At 41.0% G+C, this 22,006-nt stretch overlaps 21 non-coding genes across 21 annotated transcripts; 12 read left to right on the top strand and 9 right to left on the bottom strand.

Annotated features, from left to right (window-relative positions):
• The first annotated feature begins 709 nt into the window (after positions 1–709).
• On the top strand, positions 710–781 carry trnap-agg (transfer RNA proline (anticodon AGG)). The gene has a single exon. It is a non-coding gene; the product is annotated as a tRNA-Pro (tRNA).
• Positions 782–1,059: 278 nt separating this feature from the next.
• Positions 1,060–1,131, bottom strand: trnag-ucc (transfer RNA glycine (anticodon UCC)). Its single transcript has one exon. It is a non-coding gene; the product is annotated as a tRNA-Gly (tRNA).
• Positions 1,132–1,940: 809 nt separating this feature from the next.
• trnap-agg (transfer RNA proline (anticodon AGG)) lies at positions 1,941–2,012 on the top strand. The gene has a single exon. It is a non-coding gene; the product is annotated as a tRNA-Pro (tRNA).
• Positions 2,013–2,290: 278 nt separating this feature from the next.
• On the bottom strand, positions 2,291–2,362 carry trnag-ucc (transfer RNA glycine (anticodon UCC)). Its single transcript has one exon. It is a non-coding gene; the product is annotated as a tRNA-Gly (tRNA).
• Positions 2,363–3,171: 809 nt separating this feature from the next.
• trnap-agg (transfer RNA proline (anticodon AGG)) lies at positions 3,172–3,243 on the top strand. Its single transcript has one exon. It is a non-coding gene; the product is annotated as a tRNA-Pro (tRNA).
• A 278-nt stretch (positions 3,244–3,521) lies between these two features.
• Positions 3,522–3,593, bottom strand: trnag-ucc (transfer RNA glycine (anticodon UCC)). Its single transcript has one exon. It is a non-coding gene; the product is annotated as a tRNA-Gly (tRNA).
• Positions 3,594–4,403: 810 nt separating this feature from the next.
• trnap-agg (transfer RNA proline (anticodon AGG)) lies at positions 4,404–4,475 on the top strand. The gene has a single exon. It is a non-coding gene; the product is annotated as a tRNA-Pro (tRNA).
• Positions 4,476–4,753: 278 nt separating this feature from the next.
• Positions 4,754–4,825, bottom strand: trnag-ucc (transfer RNA glycine (anticodon UCC)). The gene has a single exon. It is a non-coding gene; the product is annotated as a tRNA-Gly (tRNA).
• Positions 4,826–5,635: 810 nt separating this feature from the next.
• On the top strand, positions 5,636–5,707 carry trnap-agg (transfer RNA proline (anticodon AGG)). The gene has a single exon. It is a non-coding gene; the product is annotated as a tRNA-Pro (tRNA).
• A 278-nt stretch (positions 5,708–5,985) lies between these two features.
• Positions 5,986–6,057, bottom strand: trnag-ucc (transfer RNA glycine (anticodon UCC)). Its single transcript has one exon. It is a non-coding gene; the product is annotated as a tRNA-Gly (tRNA).
• Positions 6,058–6,867: 810 nt separating this feature from the next.
• trnap-agg (transfer RNA proline (anticodon AGG)) lies at positions 6,868–6,939 on the top strand. The gene has a single exon. It is a non-coding gene; the product is annotated as a tRNA-Pro (tRNA).
• Positions 6,940–7,217: 278 nt separating this feature from the next.
• On the bottom strand, positions 7,218–7,289 carry trnag-ucc (transfer RNA glycine (anticodon UCC)). Its single transcript has one exon. It is a non-coding gene; the product is annotated as a tRNA-Gly (tRNA).
• Positions 7,290–8,099: 810 nt separating this feature from the next.
• Positions 8,100–8,171, top strand: trnap-agg (transfer RNA proline (anticodon AGG)). The gene has a single exon. It is a non-coding gene; the product is annotated as a tRNA-Pro (tRNA).
• A 1,160-nt stretch (positions 8,172–9,331) lies between these two features.
• On the top strand, positions 9,332–9,403 carry trnap-agg (transfer RNA proline (anticodon AGG)). The gene has a single exon. It is a non-coding gene; the product is annotated as a tRNA-Pro (tRNA).
• A 278-nt stretch (positions 9,404–9,681) lies between these two features.
• trnag-ucc (transfer RNA glycine (anticodon UCC)) lies at positions 9,682–9,753 on the bottom strand. The gene has a single exon. It is a non-coding gene; the product is annotated as a tRNA-Gly (tRNA).
• Positions 9,754–10,563: 810 nt separating this feature from the next.
• Positions 10,564–10,635, top strand: trnap-agg (transfer RNA proline (anticodon AGG)). Its single transcript has one exon. It is a non-coding gene; the product is annotated as a tRNA-Pro (tRNA).
• Positions 10,636–10,913: 278 nt separating this feature from the next.
• trnag-ucc (transfer RNA glycine (anticodon UCC)) lies at positions 10,914–10,985 on the bottom strand. The gene has a single exon. It is a non-coding gene; the product is annotated as a tRNA-Gly (tRNA).
• Positions 10,986–11,795: 810 nt separating this feature from the next.
• trnap-agg (transfer RNA proline (anticodon AGG)) lies at positions 11,796–11,867 on the top strand. Its single transcript has one exon. It is a non-coding gene; the product is annotated as a tRNA-Pro (tRNA).
• Positions 11,868–13,198: 1,331 nt separating this feature from the next.
• Positions 13,199–13,270, top strand: trnap-agg (transfer RNA proline (anticodon AGG)). The gene has a single exon. It is a non-coding gene; the product is annotated as a tRNA-Pro (tRNA).
• Positions 13,271–17,323: 4,053 nt separating this feature from the next.
• Positions 17,324–17,395, bottom strand: trnag-ucc (transfer RNA glycine (anticodon UCC)). Its single transcript has one exon. It is a non-coding gene; the product is annotated as a tRNA-Gly (tRNA).
• Positions 17,396–19,224: 1,829 nt separating this feature from the next.
• On the top strand, positions 19,225–19,296 carry trnap-agg (transfer RNA proline (anticodon AGG)). Its single transcript has one exon. It is a non-coding gene; the product is annotated as a tRNA-Pro (tRNA).
• Positions 19,297–22,006: the final 2,710 nt, after the last annotated feature.

Below are 22,006 nucleotides of genomic sequence, written 5' to 3' on the forward strand. Positions count from 1 at the left end.
TGCAGAAAGCAAAAAAATAACTTGGTTGAAAAATCTATCATTTTAATCACTACAGGTTACCTTCAGATTAGTCCCGTGACACTTGTTGGGAACGTAGGGCAAAACGGAGAACATTGCGACAAGTGGGGTCACATTAGTTTGTAGCCCAAGATTTTGGATTCTACAAACAGAACTTGGCAACATAGACGGTTGTGACTTCAGACGAGTCTCCTGACACTTGTGGGGGATGTAGAGAAAAATTGAGAATACCACCATGTTCGTGAGGGTCTCCTCATTCCAGAGAGTGGTCATATGAATTTGTAGGTCAAACGGTTCGGAAGCTAGAGATGTTTTTGTGAGAAGACCGATTATAGGTATTGTCTCATGGTCTCATTTGACTCAAAATAAATGAGTTCCATTCTTTTGGAAGTCTTATTTTTTCATTTGTTTTTAAAAAAAATGAATTGATCTCATTTTGCACTTTATTAATTTGTAAAAACTCGTCATCATTTTGCTGTCGCGACTGAACAAGACAGAATGTGAAAGACACAGCAGATGAACTACAGAAGATTTGAACTGAAGCATGGTCAAGATTTTGGAAGACTGTTATGCTCACAAGTAAAGCACAAAACACTCACATGATGTTCAATCGTTCCAAGCACCATGGACACGTCAATCGATATCTTCACTGTCATTGCTGCAGAAAGCAAAAAAATAACTTTTTGCATAAGGCTCGTTGGTCTAGGGGTATGATTCTCGCTTAGGGTGCGAGAGGTCCCGGGTTCAAATCCCGGATGAGCCCTTTTGCAGATCCTTGAACAATCTCAGACAGGCAGATCTTGTCGGAATGCCGACTATCACCTCTTGGGCGCAGGACAAGGTGGCTGAATGGTTTTGGCGATACGACTGCAAATCTATTTTGATAAGCACTTGTTGGTTCAACGTCGCACAACATTTATTATTTTAGATAACCTGCAGAATGTAGGAGCAATTCTGACTTCCAAGTACAAGGATAATGATTCAAATGTAATACACTTGAAATGACATCCAGCCCCTAAAACAAATGAATTCCTCAGGCTCTGCATTGGCCGGGAATCGAACCCGGGTCAACTGCTTGGAAGGCAGCTATGCTCACCACTATACCACCAATGCTATGTGCAGCTCAGTAGCAACATTGAGACATCGACTCATAATTTGACCGTCATTTTGGTGGAAAGTGATAATTCACTTTCACGGTTTAGGTGTATGATTATGGCTTAGGTTGCGAGAGGTCCCTGGTTGAAAAATCTATCATTTTAATCACTACAGGTTACCTTCAGATTAGTCCCGTGACACTTGTTGGGAACGTAGGGCAAAACGGAGAACATTGCGACAAGTGGGGTCACATTAGTTTGTAGCCCAAGATTTTGGATTCTACAAACAGAACTTGGCAACATAGACGGTTGTGACTTCAGACGAGTCTCCTGACACTTGTGGGGGATGTAGAGAACAATTGAGAATACCACCATGTTCGTGAGGGTCTCCTCATTCCAGAGAGTGGTCATATGAATTTGTAGGTCAAACGGTTCGGAAGCTAGAGATGTTTTTGTGAGAAGACCGATTATAGGTATTGTCTCATGGTCTCATTTGACTCAAAATAAATGAGTTCCATTCTTTTGGAAGTCTTATTTTTTCATTTGTTTTTAAAAAAATGAATTGATCTCATTTTGCACTTTATTAATTTGTAAAAACTCGTCATCATTTTGCTGTCGCGACTGAACAAGACAGAATGTGAAAGACACAGCAGATGAACTACAGAAGATTTGAACTGAAGCATGGTCAAGATTTTGGAAGACTGTTATGCTCACAAGTAAAGCACAAAACACTCACATGATGTTCAATCGTTCCAAGCACCATGGACACGTCAATCGATATCTTCACTGTCATTGCTGCAGAAAGCAAAAAAATAACTTTTTGCATAAGGCTCGTTGGTCTAGGGGTATGATTCTCGCTTAGGGTGCGAGAGGTCCCGGGTTCAAATCCCGGATGAGCCCTTTTGCAGATCCTTGAACAATCTCAGACAGGCAGATCTTGTCGGAATGCCGACTATCACCTCTTGGGCGCAGGACAAGGTGGCTGAATGGTTTTGGCGATAGGACTGCAAATCTATTTTGATAAGCACTTGTTGGTTCAACGTCGCACAACATTTATTATTTTAGATAACCTGCAGAATGTAGGAGCAATTCTGACTTCCAAGTACAAGGATAATGATTCAAATGTAATACACTTGAAATGACATCCAGCCCCTAAAACAAATGAATTCCTCAGGCTCTGCATTGGCCGGGAATCGAACCCGGGTCAACTGCTTGGAAGGCAGCTATGCTCACCACTATACCACCAATGCTATGTGCAGCTCAGTAGCAACATTGAGACATCGACTCATAATTTGACCGTCATTTTGGTGGAAAGTGATAATTCACTTTCACGGTTTAGGTGTATGATTATGGCTTAGGTTGCGAGAGGTCCCTGGTTGAAAAATCTATCATTTTAATCACTACAGGTTACCTTCAGATTAGTCCCGTGACACTTGTTGGGAACGTAGGGCAAAACGGAGAACATTGCGACAAGTGGGGTCACATTAGTTTGTAGCCCAAGATTTTGGATTCTACAAACAGAACTTGGCAACATAGACGGTTGTGACTTCAGACGAGTCTCCTGACACTTGTGGGGGATGTAGAGAACAATTGAGAATACCACCATGTTCGTGAGGGTCTCCTCATTCCAGAGAGTGGTCATATGAATTTGTAGGTCAAACGGTTCGGAAGCTAGAGATGTTTTTGTGAGAAGACCGATTATAGGTATTGTCTCATGGTCTCATTTGACTCAAAATAAATGAGTTCCATTCTTTTGGAAGTCTTATTTTTTCATTTGTTTTTAAAAAAATGAATTGATCTCATTTTGCACTTTATTAATTTGTAAAAACTCGTCATCATTTTGCTGTCGCGACTGAACAAGACAGAATGTGAAAGACACAGCAGATGAACTACAGAAGATTTGAACTGAAGCATGGTCAAGATTTTGGAAGACTGTTATGCTCACAAGTAAAGCACAAAACACTCACATGATGTTCAATCGTTCCAAGCACCATGGACACGTCAATCGATATCTTCACTGTCATTGCTGCAGAAAGCAAAAAAATAACTTTTTGCATAAGGCTCGTTGGTCTAGGGGTATGATTCTCGCTTAGGGTGCGAGAGGTCCCGGGTTCAAATCCCGGATGAGCCCTTTTGCAGATCCTTGAACAATCTCAGACAGGCAGATCTTGTCGGAATGCCGACTATCACCTCTTGGGCGCAGGACAAGGTGGCTGAATGGTTTTGGCGATAGGACTGCAAATCTATTTTGATAAGCACTTGTTGGTTCAACGTCGCACAACATTTATTATTTTAGATAACCTGCAGAATGTAGGAGCAATTCTGACTTCCAAGTACAAGGATAATGATTCAAATGTAATACACTTGAAATGACATCCAGCCCCTAAAACAAATGAATTCCTCAGGCTCTGCATTGGCCGGGAATCGAACCCGGGTCAACTGCTTGGAAGGCAGCTATGCTCACCACTATACCACCAATGCTATGTGCAGCTCAGTAGCAACATTGAGACATCGACTCATAATTTGACCGTCATTTTGGTGGAAAGTGATAATTCACTTTCACGGTTTAGGTGTATGATTATGGCTTAGGTTGCGAGAGGTCCCTGGTTGAAAAATCTATCATTTTAATCACTACAGGTTACCTTCAGATTAGTCCCGTGACACTTGTTGGGAACGTAGGGCAAAACGGAGAACATTGCGACAAGTGGGGTCACATTAGTTTGTAGCCCAAGATTTTGGATTCTACAAACAGAACTTGGCAACATAGACGGTTGTGACTTCAGACGAGTCTCCTGACACTTGTGGGGGATGTAGAGAAAAATTGAGAATACCACCATGTTCGTGAGGGTCTCCTCATTCCAGAGAGTGGTCATATGAATTTGTAGGTCAAACGGTTCGGAAGCTAGAGATGTTTTTGTGAGAAGACCGATTATAGGTATTGTCTCATGGTCTCATTTGACTCAAAATAAATGAGTTCCATTCTTTTGGAAGTCTTATTTTTTCATTTGTTTTTAAAAAAAATGAATTGATCTCATTTTGCACTTTATTAATTTGTAAAAACTCGTCATCATTTTGCTGTCGCGACTGAACAAGACAGAATGTGAAAGACACAGCAGATGAACTACAGAAGATTTGAACTGAAGCATGGTCAAGATTTTGGAAGACTGTTATGCTCACAAGTAAAGCACAAAACACTCACATGATGTTCAATCGTTCCAAGCACCATGGACACGTCAATCGATATCTTCACTGTCATTGCTGCAGAAAGCAAAAAAATAACTTTTTGCATAAGGCTCGTTGGTCTAGGGGTATGATTCTCGCTTAGGGTGCGAGAGGTCCCGGGTTCAAATCCCGGATGAGCCCTTTTGCAGATCCTTGAACAATCTCAGACAGGCAGATCTTGTCGGAATGCCGACTATCACCTCTTGGGCGCAGGACAAGGTGGCTGAATGGTTTTGGCGATAGGACTGCAAATCTATTTTGATAAGCACTTGTTGGTTCAACGTCGCACAACATTTATTATTTTAGATAACCTGCAGAATGTAGGAGCAATTCTGACTTCCAAGTACAAGGATAATGATTCAAATGTAATACACTTGAAATGACATCCAGCCCCTAAAACAAATGAATTCCTCAGGCTCTGCATTGGCCGGGAATCGAACCCGGGTCAACTGCTTGGAAGGCAGCTATGCTCACCACTATACCACCAATGCTATGTGCAGCTCAGTAGCAACATTGAGACATCGACTCATAATTTGACCGTCATTTTGGTGGAAAGTGATAATTCACTTTCACGGTTTAGGTGTATGATTATGGCTTAGGTTGCGAGAGGTCCCTGGTTGAAAAATCTATCATTTTAATCACTACAGGTTACCTTCAGATTAGTCCCGTGACACTTGTTGGGAACGTAGGGCAAAACGGAGAACATTGCGACAAGTGGGGTCACATTAGTTTGTAGCCCAAGATTTTGGATTCTACAAACAGAACTTGGCAACATAGACGGTTGTGACTTCAGACGAGTCTCCTGACACTTGTGGGGGATGTAGAGAAAAATTGAGAATACCACCATGTTCGTGAGGGTCTCCTCATTCCAGAGAGTGGTCATATGAATTTGTAGGTCAAACGGTTCGGAAGCTAGAGATGTTTTTGTGAGAAGACCGATTATAGGTATTGTCTCATGGTCTCATTTGACTCAAAATAAATGAGTTCCATTCTTTTGGAAGTCTTATTTTTTCATTTGTTTTTAAAAAAAATGAATTGATCTCATTTTGCACTTTATTAATTTGTAAAAACTCGTCATCATTTTGCTGTCGCGACTGAACAAGACAGAATGTGAAAGACACAGCAGATGAACTACAGAAGATTTGAACTGAAGCATGGTCAAGATTTTGGAAGACTGTTATGCTCACAAGTAAAGCACAAAACACTCACATGATGTTCAATCGTTCCAAGCACCATGGACACGTCAATCGATATCTTCACTGTCATTGCTGCAGAAAGCAAAAAAATAACTTTTTGCATAAGGCTCGTTGGTCTAGGGGTATGATTCTCGCTTAGGGTGCGAGAGGTCCCGGGTTCAAATCCCGGATGAGCCCTTTTGCAGATCCTTGAACAATCTCAGACAGGCAGATCTTGTCGGAATGCCGACTATCACCTCTTGGGCGCAGGACAAGGTGGCTGAATGGTTTTGGCGATAGGACTGCAAATCTATTTTGATAAGCACTTGTTGGTTCAACGTCGCACAACATTTATTATTTTAGATAACCTGCAGAATGTAGGAGCAATTCTGACTTCCAAGTACAAGGATAATGATTCAAATGTAATACACTTGAAATGACATCCAGCCCCTAAAACAAATGAATTCCTCAGGCTCTGCATTGGCCGGGAATCGAACCCGGGTCAACTGCTTGGAAGGCAGCTATGCTCACCACTATACCACCAATGCTATGTGCAGCTCAGTAGCAACATTGAGACATCGACTCATAATTTGACCGTCATTTTGGTGGAAAGTGATAATTCACTTTCACGGTTTAGGTGTATGATTATGGCTTAGGTTGCGAGAGGTCCCTGGTTGAAAAATCTATCATTTTAATCACTACAGGTTACCTTCAGATTAGTCCCGTGACACTTGTTGGGAACGTAGGGCAAAACGGAGAACATTGCGACAAGTGGGGTCACATTAGTTTGTAGCCCAAGATTTTGGATTCTACAAACAGAACTTGGCAACATAGACGGTTGTGACTTCAGACGAGTCTCCTGACACTTGTGGGGGATGTAGAGAAAAATTGAGAATACCACCATGTTCGTGAGGGTCTCCTCATTCCAGAGAGTGGTCATATGAATTTGTAGGTCAAACGGTTCGGAAGCTAGAGATGTTTTTGTGAGAAGACCGATTATAGGTATTGTCTCATGGTCTCATTTGACTCAAAATAAATGAGTTCCATTCTTTTGGAAGTCTTATTTTTTCATTTGTTTTTAAAAAAAATGAATTGATCTCATTTTGCACTTTATTAATTTGTAAAAACTCGTCATCATTTTGCTGTCGCGACTGAACAAGACAGAATGTGAAAGACACAGCAGATGAACTACAGAAGATTTGAACTGAAGCATGGTCAAGATTTTGGAAGACTGTTATGCTCACAAGTAAAGCACAAAACACTCACATGATGTTCAATCGTTCCAAGCACCATGGACACGTCAATCGATATCTTCACTGTCATTGCTGCAGAAAGCAAAAAAATAACTTTTTGCATAAGGCTCGTTGGTCTAGGGGTATGATTCTCGCTTAGGGTGCGAGAGGTCCCGGGTTCAAATCCCGGATGAGCCCTTTTGCAGATCCTTGAACAATCTCAGACAGGCAGATCTTGTCGGAATGCCGACTATCACCTCTTGGGCGCAGGACAAGGTGGCTGAATGGTTTTGGCGATACGACTGCAAATCTATTTTGATAAGCACTTGTTGGTTCAACGTCGCACAACATTTATTATTTTAGATAACCTGCAGAATGTAGGAGCAATTCTGACTTCCAAGTACAAGGATAATGATTCAAATGTAATACACTTGAAATGACATCCAGCCCCTAAAACAAATGAATTCCTCAGGCTCTGCATTGGCCGGGAATCGAACCCGGGTCAACTGCTTGGAAGGCAGCTATGCTCACCACTATACCACCAATGCTATGTGCAGCTCAGTAGCAACATTGAGACATCGACTCATAATTTGACCGTCATTTTGGTGGAAAGTGATAATTCACTTTCACGGTTTAGGTGTATGATTATGGCTTAGGTTGCGAGAGGTCCCTGGTTGAAAAATCTATCATTTTAATCACTACAGGTTACCTTCAGATTAGTCCCGTGACACTTGTTGGGAACGTAGGGCAAAACGGAGAACATTGCGACAAGTGGGGTCACATTAGTTTGTAGCCCAAGATTTTGGATTCTACAAACAGAACTTGGCAACATAGACGGTTGTGACTTCAGACGAGTCTCCTGACACTTGTGGGGGATGTAGAGAAAAATTGAGAATACCACCATGTTCGTGAGGGTCTCCTCATTCCAGAGAGTGGTCATATGAATTTGTAGGTCAAACGGTTCGGAAGCTAGAGATGTTTTTGTGAGAAGACCGATTATAGGTATTGTCTCATGGTCTCATTTGACTCAAAATAAATGAGTTCCATTCTTTTGGAAGTCTTATTTTTTCATTTGTTTTTAAAAAAAATGAATTGATCTCATTTTGCACTTTATTAATTTGTAAAAACTCGTCATCATTTTGCTGTCGCGACTGAACAAGACAGAATGTGAAAGACACAGCAGATGAACTACAGAAGATTTGAACTGAAGCATGGTCAAGATTTTGGAAGACTGTTATGCTCACAAGTAAAGCACAAAACACTCACATGATGTTCAATCGTTCCAAGCACCATGGACACGTCAATCGATATCTTCACTGTCATTGCTGCAGAAAGCAAAAAAATAACTTTTTGCATAAGGCTCGTTGGTCTAGGGGTATGATTCTCGCTTAGGGTGCGAGAGGTCCCGGGTTCAAATCCCGGATGAGCCCTTTTGCAGATCCTTGAACAATCTCAGACAGGCAGATCTTGTCGGAATGCCGACTATCACCTCTTGGGCGCAGGACAAGGTGGCTGAATGGTTTTGGCGATAGGACTGCAAATCTATTTTGATAAGCACTTGTTGGTTCAACGTCGCACAACATTTATTATTTTAGATAACCTGCAGAATGTAGGAGCAATTCTGACTTCCAAGTACAAGGATAATGATTCAAATGTAATACACTTGAAATGACATCCAGCCCCTAAAACAAATGAATTCCTCAGGCTCTGCATTGGCCAGGAATCGAACCCGGGTCAACTGCTTGGAAGGCAGCTATGCTCACCACTATACCACCAATGCTATGTGCAGCTCAGTAGCAACATTGAGACATCGACTCATAATTTGACCGTCATTTTGGTGGAAAGTGATAATTCACTTTCACGGTTTAGGTGTATGATTATGGCTTAGGTTGCGAGAGGTCCCTGGTTGAAAAATCTATCATTTTAATCACTACAGGTTACCTTCAGATTAGTCCCGTGACACTTGTTGGGAACGTAGGGCAAAACGGAGAACATTGCGACAAGTGGGGTCACATTAGTTTGTAGCCCAAGATTTTGGATTCTACAAACAGAACTTGGCAACATAGACGGTTGTGACTTCAGACGAGTCTCCTGACACTTGTGGGGGATGTAGAGAAAAATTGAGAATACCACCATGTTCGTGAGGGTCTCCTCATTCCAGAGAGTGGTCATATGAATTTGTAGGTCAAACGGTTCGGAAGCTAGAGATGTTTTTGTGAGAAGACCGATTATAGGTATTGTCTCATGGTCTCATTTGACTCAAAATAAATGAGTTCCATTCTTTTGGAAGTCTTATTTTTTCATTTGTTTTTAAAAAAAATGAATTGATCTCATTTTGCACTTTATTAATTTGTAAAAACTCGTCATCATTTTGCTGTCGCGACTGAACAAGACAGAATGTGAAAGACACAGCAGATGAACTACAGAAGATTTGAACTGAAGCATGGTCAAGATTTTGGAAGACTGTTATGCTCACAAGTAAAGCACAAAACACTCACATGATGTTCAATCGTTCCAAGCACCATGGACACGTCAATCGATATCTTCACTGTCATTGCTGCAGAAAGCAAAAAAATAACTTTTTGCATAAGGCTCGTTGGTCTAGGGGTATGATTCTCGCTTAGGGTGCGAGAGGTCCCGGGTTCAAATCCCGGATGAGCCCTTTTGCAGATCCTTGAACAATCTCAGACAGGCAGATCTTGTCGGAATGCCGACTATCACCTCTTGGGCGCAGGACAAGGTGGCTGAATGGTTTTGGCGATAGGACTGCAAATCTATTTTGATAAGCACTTGTTGGTTCAACGTCGCACAACATTTATTATTTTAGATAACCTGCAGAATGTAGGAGCAATTCTGACTTCCAAGTACAAGGATAATGATTCAAATGTAATACACTTGAAATGACATCCAGCCCCTAAAACAAATGAATTCCTCAGGCTCTGCATTGGCCGGGAATCGAACCCGGGTCAACTGCTTGGAAGGCAGCTATGCTCACCACTATACCACCAATGCTATGTGCAGCTCAGTAGCAACATTGAGACATCGACTCATAATTTGACCGTCATTTTGGTGGAAAGTGATAATTCACTTTCACGGTTTAGGTGTATGATTATGGCTTAGGTTGCGAGAGGTCCCTGGTTGAAAAATCTATCATTTTAATCACTACAGGTTACCTTCAGATTAGTCCCGTGACACTTGTTGGGAACGTAGGGCAAAACGGAGAACATTGCGACAAGTGGGGTCACATTAGTTTGTAGCCCAAGATTTTGGATTCTACAAACAGAACTTGGCAACATAGACGGTTGTGACTTCAGACGAGTCTCCTGACACTTGTGGGGGATGTAGAGAAAAATTGAGAATACCACCATGTTCGTGAGGGTCTCCTCATTCCAGAGAGTGGTCATATGAATTTGTAGGTCAAACGGTTCGGAAGCTAGAGATGTTTTTGTGAGAAGACCGATTATAGGTATTGTCTCATGGTCTCATTTGACTCAAAATAAATGAGTTCCATTCTTTTGGAAGTCTTATTTTTTCATTTGTTTTTAAAAAAAATGAATTGATCTCATTTTGCACTTTATTAATTTGTAAAAACTCGTCATCATTTTGCTGTCGCGACTGAACAAGACAGAATGTGAAAGACACAGCAGATGAACTACAGAAGATTTGAACTGAAGCATGGTCAAGATTTTGGAAGACTGTTATGCTCACAAGTAAAGCACAAAACACTCACATGATGTTCAATCGTTCCAAGCACCATGGACACGTCAATCGATATCTTCACTGTCATTGCTGCAGAAAGCAAAAAAATAACTTTTTGCATAAGGCTCGTTGGTCTAGGGGTATGATTCTCGCTTAGGGTGCGAGAGGTCCCGGGTTCAAATCCCGGATGAGCCCTTTTGCAGATCCTTGAACAATCTCAGACAGGCAGATCTTGTCGGAATGCCGACTATCACCTCTTGGGCGCAGGACAAGGTGGCTGAATGGTTTTGGCGATAGGACTGCAAATCTATTTTGATAAGCACTTGTTGGTTCAACGTCGCACAACATTTATTATTTTAGATAACCTGCAGAATGTAGGAGCAATTCTGACTTCCAAGTACAAGGATAATGATTCAAATGTAATACACTTGAAATGACATCCAGCCCCTAAAACAAATGAATTCCTCAGGCTCTGCATTGGCCGGGAATCGAACCCGGGTCAACTGCTTGGAAGGCAGCTATGCTCACCACTATACCACCAATGCTATGTGCAGCTCAGTAGCAACATTGAGACATCGACTCATAATTTGACCGTCATTTTGGTGGAAAGTGATAATTCACTTTCACGGTTTAGGTGTATGATTATGGCTTAGGTTGCGAGAGGTCCCTGGTTGAAAAATCTATCATTTTAATCACTACAGGTTACCTTCAGATTAGTCCCGTGACACTTGTTGGGAACGTAGGGCAAAACGGAGAACATTGCGACAAGTGGGGTCACATTAGTTTGTAGCCCAAGATTTTGGATTCTACAAACAGAACTTGGCAACATAGACGGTTGTGACTTCAGACGAGTCTCCTGACACTTGTGGGGGATGTAGAGAAAAATTGAGAATACCACCATGTTCGTGAGGGTCTCCTCATTCCAGAGAGTGGTCATATGAATTTGTAGGTCAAACGGTTCGGAAGCTAGAGATGTTTTTGTGAGAAGACCGATTATAGGTATTGTCTCATGGTCTCATTTGACTCAAAATAAATGAGTTCCATTCTTTTGGAAGTCTTATTTTTTCATTTGTTTTTAAAAAAAATGAATTGATCTCATTTTGCACTTTATTAATTTGTAAAAACTCGTCATCATTTTGCTGTCGCGACTGAACAAGACAGAATGTGAAAGACACAGCAGATGAACTACAGAAGATTTGAACTGAAGCATGGTCAAGATTTTGGAAGACTGTTATGCTCACAAGTAAAGCACAAAACACTCACATGATGTTCAATCGTTCCAAGCACCATGGACACGTCAATCGATATCTTCACTGTCATTGCTGCAGAAAGCAAAAAAATAACTTTTTGCATAAGGCTCGTTGGTCTAGGGGTATGATTCTCGCTTAGGGTGCGAGAGGTCCCGGGTTCAAATCCCGGATGAGCCCTTTTGCAGATCCTTGAACAATCTCAGACAGGCAGATCTTGTCGGAATGCCGACTATCACCTCTTGGGCGCAGGACAAGGTGGCTGAATGGTTTTGGCGATAGGACTGCAAATCTATTTTGATAAGCACTTGTTGGTTCAACGTCGCACAACATTTATTATTTTAGATAACCTGCAGAATGTAGGAGCAATTCTGACTTCCAAGTACAAGGATAATGATTCAAATGTAATACACTTGAAATGACATCCAGCCCCTAAAACAAATGAATTCCTCAGGCTCTGCATTGGCCAGGAATCGAACCCGGGTCAACTGCTTGGAAGGCAGCTATGCTCACCACTATACCACCAATGCTATGTGCAGCTCAGTAGCAACATTGAGACATCGACTCATAATTTGACCGTCATTTTGGTGGAAAGTGATAATTCACTTTCACGGTTTAGGTGTATGATTATGGCTTAGGTTGCGAGAGGTCCCTGGTTGAAAAATCTATCATTTTAATCACTACAGGTTACCTTCAGATTAGTCCCGTGACACTTGTTGGGAACGTAGGGCAAAACGGAGAACATTGCGACAAGTGGGGTCACATTAGTTTGTAGCCCAAGATTTTGGATTCTACAAACAGAACTTGGCAACATAGACGGTTGTGACTTCAGACGAGTCTCCTGACACTTGTGGGGGATGTAGAGAAAAATTGAGAATACCACCATGTTCGTGAGGGTCTCCTCATTCCAGAGAGTGGTCATATGAATTTGTAGGTCAAACGGTTCGGAAGCTAGAGATGTTTTTGTGAGAAGACCGATTATAGGTATTGTCTCATGGTTTGACAAAAACCGATCTAGGTCCACCATCTTTCACTGCAGATATGGAGGGGTAACATAAGCAGTTGTGGAGGATTGAGACGGATACGCCGAGTCTTAATCTCTCTAGTTGAAAACGGATCTATTTGAATGGGTATTTTCAAAATTAATTGACTTTGATTCACGTACCTTTGCGTCATTTGACTCAAAATAAATGAGTTCCATTCTTTTGGAAGTCTTATTTTTTCATTTGTTTTTAAAAAAATGAATTGATCTCATTTTGCACTTTATTAATTTGTAAAAACTCGTCATCATTTTGCTGTCGCGACTGAACAAGACAGAATGTGAAAGACACAGCAGATGAACTACAGAAGATTTGAACTGAAGCATGGTCAAGATTTTGGAAGACTGTTATGCTCACAAGTAAAGCACAAAACACTCACATGATGTTCAATCGTTCCAAGCACCATGGACACGTCAATCGATATCTTCACTGTCATTGCTGCAGAAAGCAAAAAAATAACTTTTTGCTTAAGGCTCGTTGGTCTAGGGGTATGATTCTCGCTTAGGGTGCGAGAGGTCCCGGGTTCAAATCCCGGATGAGCCCTTTTGCAGATCCTTGAACAATCTCAGACAGGCAGATCTTGTCGGAATGCCGACTATCACCTCTTGGGCGCAGGACAAGGTGGCTGAATGGTTTTGGCGATAGGACTGCAAATCTATTTTGATAAGCACTTGTTGGTTCAACGTCGCACAACATTTATTATTTTAGATAACCTGCAGAATGTAGGAGCAATTCTGACTTCCAAGTACAAGGATAATGATTCAAATGTAATACACTTGAAATGACATCCAGCCCCTAAAAAAAATGAATTCCTCAGGCTCTGCATTGGCCGGGAATCGACCCCGGGTCAACTGCTTGGAAGGCAGCTATGCTCACCACTATACCACCAATGCTATGTGCAGCTCAGTAGCAACATTGAGACATCGACTCATAATTTGACCGTCATTTTGGTGGAAAGTGATAATTCACTTTCACGGTTTAGGTGTATGATTATGGCTTAGGTTGCGAGAGGTCCCTGGTTGAAAAATCTATCATTTTAATCACTACAGGTTACCTTCAGATTAGTCCCGTGACACTTGTTGGGAACGTAGGGCAAAACGGAGAACATTGCGACAAGTGGGGTCACATTAGTTTGTAGCAAAAGATTTTGGATTCTACAAACAGAACTTGGCAACATAGACGGTTGTGACTTCAGACGAGTCTCCTGACACTTGTGGGGGATGTAGAGAACAATTGAGAATACCACCATGTTCGTGAGGGTCTCCTCATTCCAGAGAGTGGTCATATGAATTTGTAGGTCAAACGGTTCGGAAGCTAGAGATGTTTTTGTGAGAAGACCGATTATAGGTATTGTCTCATGGTTTGACAAAAACCGATCTAGGTCCACCATCTTTCACTGCAGATATGGAGGGGTAACATAAGCAGTTGTGGAGGATTGAGACGGATACGCCGAGTCTTAATCTCTCTAGTTGAAAACGGATCTATTTGAATGGGTATTTTCAAAATTAATTGACTTTGATTCACGTACCTTTGCGTCATTTGACTCAAAATAAATGAGTTCCATTCTTTTGGAAGTCTTATTTTTTCATTTGTTTTTAAAAAAATGAATTGATCTCATTTTGCACTTTATTAATTTGTAAAAACTCGTCATCATTTTGCTGTCGCGACTGAACAAGACAGAATGTGAAAGACACAGCAGATGAACTACAGAAGATTTGAACTGAAGCATGGTCAAGATTTTGGAAGACTGTTATGCTCACAAGTAAAGCACAAAACACTCACATGATGTTCAATCGTTCCAAGCACCATGGACACGTCAATCGATATCTTCACTGTCATTGCTGCAGAAAGCAAAAAAATAACTTGGTTGAAAAATCTATCATTTTAATCACTACAGGTTACCTTCAGATTAGTCCCGTGACACTTGTTGGGAACGTAGGGCAAAACGGAGAACATTGCGACAAGTGGGGTCACATTAGTTTGTAGCCCAAGATTTTGGATTCTACAAACAGAACTTGGCAACATAGACGGTTGTGACTTCAGACGAGTCTCCTGACACTTGTGGGGGATGTAGAGAACAATTGAGAATACCACCATGTTCGTGAGGGTCTCCTCATTCCAGAGAGTGGTCATATGAATTTGTAGGTCAAACGGTTCGGAAGCTAGAGATGTTTTTGTGAGAAGACCGATTATAGGTATTGTCTCATGGTTTGACAAAAACCGATCTAGGTCCACCATCTTTCACTGCAGATATGGAGGGGTAACATAAGCAGTTGTGGAGGATTGAGACGGATACGCCGAGTCTTAATCTCTCTAGTTGAAAACGGATCTATTTGAATGGGTATTTTCAAAATTAATTGACTTTGATTCACGTACCTTTGCGTCATTTGACTCAAAATAAATGAGTTCCATTCTTTTGGAAGTCTTATTTTTTCATTTGTTTTTAAAAAAATGAATTGATCTCATTTTGCACTTTATTAATTTGTAAAAACTCGTCATCATTTTGCTGTCGCGACTGAACAAGACAGAATGTGAAAGACACAGCAGATGAACTACAGAAGATTTGAACTGAAGCATGGTCAAGATTTTGGAAGACTGTTATGCTCACAAGTAAAGCACAAAACACTCACATGATGTTCAATCGTTCCAAGCACCATGGACACGTCAATCGATATCTTCACTGTCATTGCTGCAGAAAGCAAAAAAATAACTTGGTTGAAAAATCTATCATTTTAATCACTACAGGTTACCTTCAGATTAGTCCCGTGACACTTGTTGGGAACGTAGGGCAAAACGGAGAACATTGCGACAAGTGGGGTCACATTAGTTTGTAGCCCAAGATTTTGGATTCTACAAACAGAACTTGGCAACATAGACGGTTGTGACTTCAGACGAGTCTCCTGACACTTGTGGGGGATGTAGAGAACAATTGAGAATACCACCATGTTCGTGAGGGTCTCCTCATTCCAGAGAGTGGTCATATGAATTTGTAGGTCAAACGGTTCGGAAGCTAGAGATGTTTTTGTGAGAAGACCGATTATAGGTATTGTCTCATGGTTTGACAAAAACCGATCTAGGTCCACCATCTTTCACTGCAGATATGGAGGGGTAACATAAGCAGTTGTGGAGGATTGAGACGGATACGCCGAGTCTTAATCTCTCTAGTTGAAAACGGATCTATTTGAATGGGTATTTTCAAAATTAATTGACTTTGATTCACGTACCTTTGCGTCATTTGACTCAAAATAAATGAGTTCCATTCTTTTGGAAGTCTTATTTTTTCATTTGTTTTTAAAAAAATGAATTGATCTCATTTTGCACTTTATTAATTTGTAAAAACTCGTCATCATTTTGCTGTCGCGACTGAACAAGACAGAATGTGAAAGACACAGCAGATGAACTACAGAAGATTTGAACTGAAGCATGGTCAAGATTTTGGAAGACTGTTATGCTCACAAGTAAAGCACAAAACACTCACATGATGTTCAATCGTTCCAAGCACCATGGACACGTCAATCGATATCTTCACTGTCATTGCTGCAGAAAGCAAAAAAATAACTTGGTTGAAAAATCTATCATTTTAATCACTACAGGTTACCTTCAGATTAGTCCCGTGACACTTGTTGGGAACGTAGGGCAAAACGGAGAACATTGCGACAAGTGGGGTCACATTAGTTTGTAGCCCAAGATTTTGGATTCTACAAACAGAACTTGGCAACATAGACGGTTGTGACTTCAGACGAGTCTCCTGACACTTGTGGGGGATGTAGAGAACAATTGAGAATACCACCATGTTCGTGAGGGTCTCCTCATTCCAGAGAGTGGTCATATGAATTTGTAGGTCAAACGGTTCGGAAGCTAGAGATGTTTTTGTGAGAAGACCGATTATAGGTATTGTCTCATGGTCTCATTTGACTCAAAATAAATGAGTTCCATTCTTTTGGAAGTCTTATTTTTTCATTTGTTTTTAAAAAAATGAATTGATCTCATTTTGCACTTTATTAATTTGTAAAAACTCGTCATCATTTTGCTGTTGCGACTGAACAAGACAGAATGTGAAAGACACAGCAGATGAACTACAGAAGATTTGAACTGAAGCATGGTCAAGATTTTGGAAGACTGTTATGCTCACAAGTAAAGCACAAAACACTCACATGATGTTCAATCGTTCCAAGCACCATGGACACGTCAATCGATATCTTCACTGTCATTGCTGCAGAAAGCAAAAAAATAACTTTTTGCATAAGGCTCGTTGGTCTAGGGGTATGATTCTCGCTTAGGGTGCGAGAGGTCCCGGGTTCAAATCCCGGATGAGCGCTTTTGCAGATCCTTGAACAATCTCAGACAGGCAGATCTTGTCGGAATGCCGACTATCACCTCTTGGGCGCAGGACAAGGTGGCTGAATGGTTTTGGCGATAGGACTGCAAATCTATTTTGATAAGCACTTGTTGGTTCAACGTCGCACAACATTTATTATTTTAGATAACCTGCAGAATGTAGGAGCAATTCTGACTTCCAAGTACAAGGATAATGATTCAAATGTAATACACTTGAAATGACATCCAGCCCCTAAAAAAAATGAATTCCTCAGGCTCTGCATTGGCCGGGAATCGAACCCGGGTCAACTGCTTGGAAGGCAGCTATGCTCACCACTATACCACCAATGCTATGTGCAGCTCAGTAGCAACATTGAGACATCGACTCATAATTTGACCGTCATTTTGGTGGAAAGTGATAATTCACTTTCACGGTTTAGGTGTATGATTATGGCTTAGGTTGCGAGAGGTCCCTGGTTGAAAAATCTATCATTTTAATCACTACAGGTTACCTTCAGATTAGTCCCGTGACACTTGTTGGGAACGTAGGGCAAAACGGAGAACATTGCGACAAGTGGGGTCACATTAGTTTGTAGCCCAAGATTTTGGATTCTACAAACAGAACTTGGCAACATAGACGGTTGTGACTTCAGACGAGTCTCCTGACACTTGTGGGGGATGTAGAGAACAATTGAGAATACCACCATGTTCGTGAGGGTCTCCTCATTCCAGAGAGTGGTCATATGAATTTGTAGGTCAAACGGTTCGGAAGCTAGAGATGTTTTTGTGAGAAGACCGATTATAGGTATTGTCTCATGGTTTGACAAAAACCGATCTAGGTCCACCATCTTTCACTGCAGATATGGAGGGGTAACATAAGCAGTTGTGGAGGATTGAGACGGATACGCCGAGTCTTAATCTCTCTAGTTGAAAACGGATCTATTTGAATGGGTATTTTCAAAATTAATTGACTTTGATTCACGTACCTTTGCGTCATTTGACTCAAAATAAATGAGTTCCATTCTTTTGGAAGTCTTATTTTTTCATTTGTTTTTAAAAAAATGAATTGATCTCATTTTGCACTTTATTAATTTGTAAAAACTCGTCATCATTTTGCTGTCGCGACTGAACAAGACAGAATGTGAAAGACACAGCAGATGAACTACAGAAGATTTGAACTGAAGCATGGTCAAGATTTTGGAAGACTGTTATGCTCACAAGTAAAGCACAAAACACTCACATGATGTTCAATCGTTCCAAGCACCATGGACACGTCAATCGATATCTTCACTGTCATTGCTGCAGAAAGCAAAAAAATAACTTGGTTGAAAAATCTATCATTTTAATCACTACAGGTTACCTTCAGATTAGTCCCGTGACACTTGTTGGGAACGTAGGGCAAAACGGAGAACATTGCGACAAGTGGGGTCACATTAGTTTGTAGCCCAAGATTTTGGATTCTACAAACAGAACTTGGCAACATAGACGGTTGTGACTTCAGACGAGTCTCCTGACACTTGTGGGGGATGTAGAGAACAATTGAGAATACCACCATGTTCGTGAGGGTCTCCTCATTCCAGAGAGTGGTCATATGAATTTGTAGGTCAAACGGTTCGGAAGCTAGAGATGTTTTTGTGAGAAGACCGATTATAGGTATTGTCTCATGGTTTGACAAAAACCGATCTAGGTCCACCATCTTTCACTGCAGATATGGAGGGGTAACATAAGCAGTTGTGGAGGATTGAGACGGATACGCCGAGTCTTAATCTCTCTAGTTGAAAACGGATCTATTTGAATGGGTATTTTCAAAATTAATTGACTTTGATTCACGTACCTTTGCGTCATTTGACTCAAAATAAATGAGTTCCATTCTTTTGGAAGTCTTATTTTTTCATTTGTTTTTAAAAAAATGAATTGATCTCATTTTGCACTTTATTAATTTGTAAAAACTCGTCATCATTTTGCTGTCGCGACTGAACAAGACAGAATGTGAAAGACACAGCAGATGAACTACAGAAGATTTGAACTGAAGCATGGTCAAGATTTTGGAAGACTGTTATGCTCACAAGTAAAGCACAAAACACTCACATGATGTTCAATCGTTCCAAGCACCATGGACACGTCAATCGATATCTTCACTGTCATTGCTGCAGAAAGCAAAAAAATAACTTTTTGCATAAGGCTCGTTGGTCTAGGGGTATGATTCTCGCTTAGGGTGCGAGAGGTCCCGGGTTCAAATCCCGGATGAGCCCTTTTGCAGATCCTTGAACAATCTCAGACAGGCAGATCTTGTCGGAATGCCGACTATCACCTCTTGGGCGCAGGACAAGGTGGCTGAATGGTTTTGGCGATAGGACTGCAAATCTATTTTGATAAGCACTTGTTGGTTCAACGTCGCACAACATTTATTATTTTAGATAACCTGCAGAATGTAGGAGCAATTCTGACTTCCAAGTACAAGGATAATGATTCAAATGTAATACACTTGAAATGACATCCAGCCCCTAAAAAAAATGAATTCCTCAGGCTCTGCATTGGCCGGGAATCGACCCCGGGTCAACTGCTTGGAAGGCAGCTATGCTCACCACTATACCACCAATGCTATGTGCAGCTCAGTAGCAACATTGAGACATCGACTCATAATTTGACCGTCATTTTGGTGGAAAGTGATAATTCACTTTCACGGTTTAGGTGTATGATTATGGCTTAGGTTGCGAGAGGTCCCTGGTTGAAAAATCTATCATTTTAATCACTACAGGTTACCTTCAGATTAGTCCCGTGACACTTGTTGGGAACGTAGGGCAAAACGGAGAACATTGCGACAAGTGGGGTCACATTAGTTTGTAGCCCAAGATTTTGGATTCTACAAACAGAACTTGGCAACATAGACGGTTGTGACTTCAGACGAGTCTCCTGACACTTGTGGGGGATGTAGAGAACAATTGAGAATACCACCATGTTCGTGAGGGTCTCCTCATTCCAGAGAGTGGTCATATGAATTTGTAGGTCAAACGGTTCGGAAGCTAGAGATGTTTTTGTGAGAAGACCGATTATAGGTATTGTCTCATGGTTTGACAAAAACCGATCTAGGTCCACCATCTTTCACTGCAGATATGGAGGGGTAACATAAGCAGTTGTGGAGGATTGAGACGGATACGCCGAGTCTTAATCTCTCTAGTTGAAAACGGATCTATTTGAATGGGTATTTTCAAAATTAATTGACTTTGATTCACGTACCTTTGCGTCATTTGACTCAAAATAAATGAGTTCCATTCTTTTGGAAGTCTTATTTTTTCATTTGTTTTTAAAAAAATGAATTGATCTCATTTTGCACTTTATTAATTTGTAAAAACTCGTCATCATTTTGCTGTCGCGACTGAACAAGACAGAATGTGAAAGACACAGCAGATGAACTACAGAAGATTTGAACTGAAGCATGGTCAAGATTTTGGAAGACTGTTATGCTCACAAGTAAAGCACAAAACACTCACATGATGTTCAATCGTTCCAAGCACCATGGACACGTCAATCGATATCTTCACTGTCATTGCTGCAGAAAGCAAAAAAATAACTTGGTTGAAAAATCTATCATTTTAATCACTACAGGTTACCTTCAGATTAGTCCCGTGACACTTGTTGGGAACGTAGGGCAAAACGGAGAACATTGCGACAAGTGGGGTCACATTAGTTTGTAGCCCAAGATTTTGGATTCTACAAACAGAACTTGGCAACATAGACGGTTGTGACTTCAGACGAGTCTCCTGACACTTGTGGGGGATGTAGAGAACAATTGAGAATACCACCATGTTCGTGAGGGTCTCCTCATTCCAGAGAGTGGTCATATGAATTTGTAGGTCAAACGGTTCGGAAGCTAGAGATGTTTTTGTGAGAAGACCGATTATAGGTATTGTCTCATGGTTTGACAAAAACCGATCTAGGTCCACCATCTTTCACTGCAGATATGGAGGGGTAACATAAGCAGTTGTGGAGGATTGAGACGGATACGCCGAGTCTTAATCTCTCTAGTTGAAAACGGATCTATTTGAATGGGTATTTTCAAAATTAATTGACTTTGATTCACGTACCTTTGCGTCATTTGACTCAAAATAAATGAGTTCCATTCTTTTGGAAGTCTTATTTTTTCATTTGTTTTTAAAAAAATGAATTGATCTCATTTTGCACTTTATTAATTTGTAAAAACTCGTCATCATTTTGCTGTCGCGACTGAACAAGACAGAATGTGAAAGACACAGCAGATGAACTACAGAAGATTTGAACTGAAGCATGGTCAAGATTTTGGAAGACTGTTATGCTCACAAGTAAAGCACAAAACACTCACATGATGTTCAATCGTTCCAAGCACCATGGACACGTCAATCGATATCTTCACTGTCATTGCTGCAGAAAGCAAAAAAATAACTTGGTTGAAAAATCTATCATTTTAATCACTACAGGTTACCTTCAGATTAGTCCCGTGACACTTGTTGGGAACGTAGGGCAAAACGGAGAACATTGCGACAAGTGGGGTCACATTAGTTTGTAGCCCAAGATTTTGGATTCTACAAACAGAACTTGGCAACATAGACGGTTGTGACTTCAGACGAGTCTCCTGACACTTGTGGGGGATGTAGAGAACAATTGAGAATACCACCATGTTCGTGAGGGTCTCCTCATTCCAGAGAGTGGTCATATGAATTTGTAGGTCAAACGGTTCGGAAGCTAGAGATGTTTTTGTGAGAAGACCGATTATAGGTATTGTCTCATGGTTTGACAAAAACCGATCTAGGTCCACCATCTTTCACTGCAGATATGGAGGGGTAACATAAGCAGTTGTGGAGGATTGAGACGGATACGCCGAGTCTTAATCTCTCTAGTTGAAAACGGATCTATTTGAATGGGTATTTTCAAAATGAATTGACTTTGATTCACGTACCTTTGCGTCATTTGACTCAAAATAAATGA

Source organism: Oncorhynchus mykiss, chromosome 9 (assembly GCF_057628025.1).
Source record: "Oncorhynchus mykiss isolate SJ-2025 chromosome 9, ASM5762802v1, whole genome shotgun sequence".
Classification (NCBI taxonomy): Eukaryota; Metazoa; Chordata; class Actinopteri; order Salmoniformes; family Salmonidae; genus Oncorhynchus; species Oncorhynchus mykiss.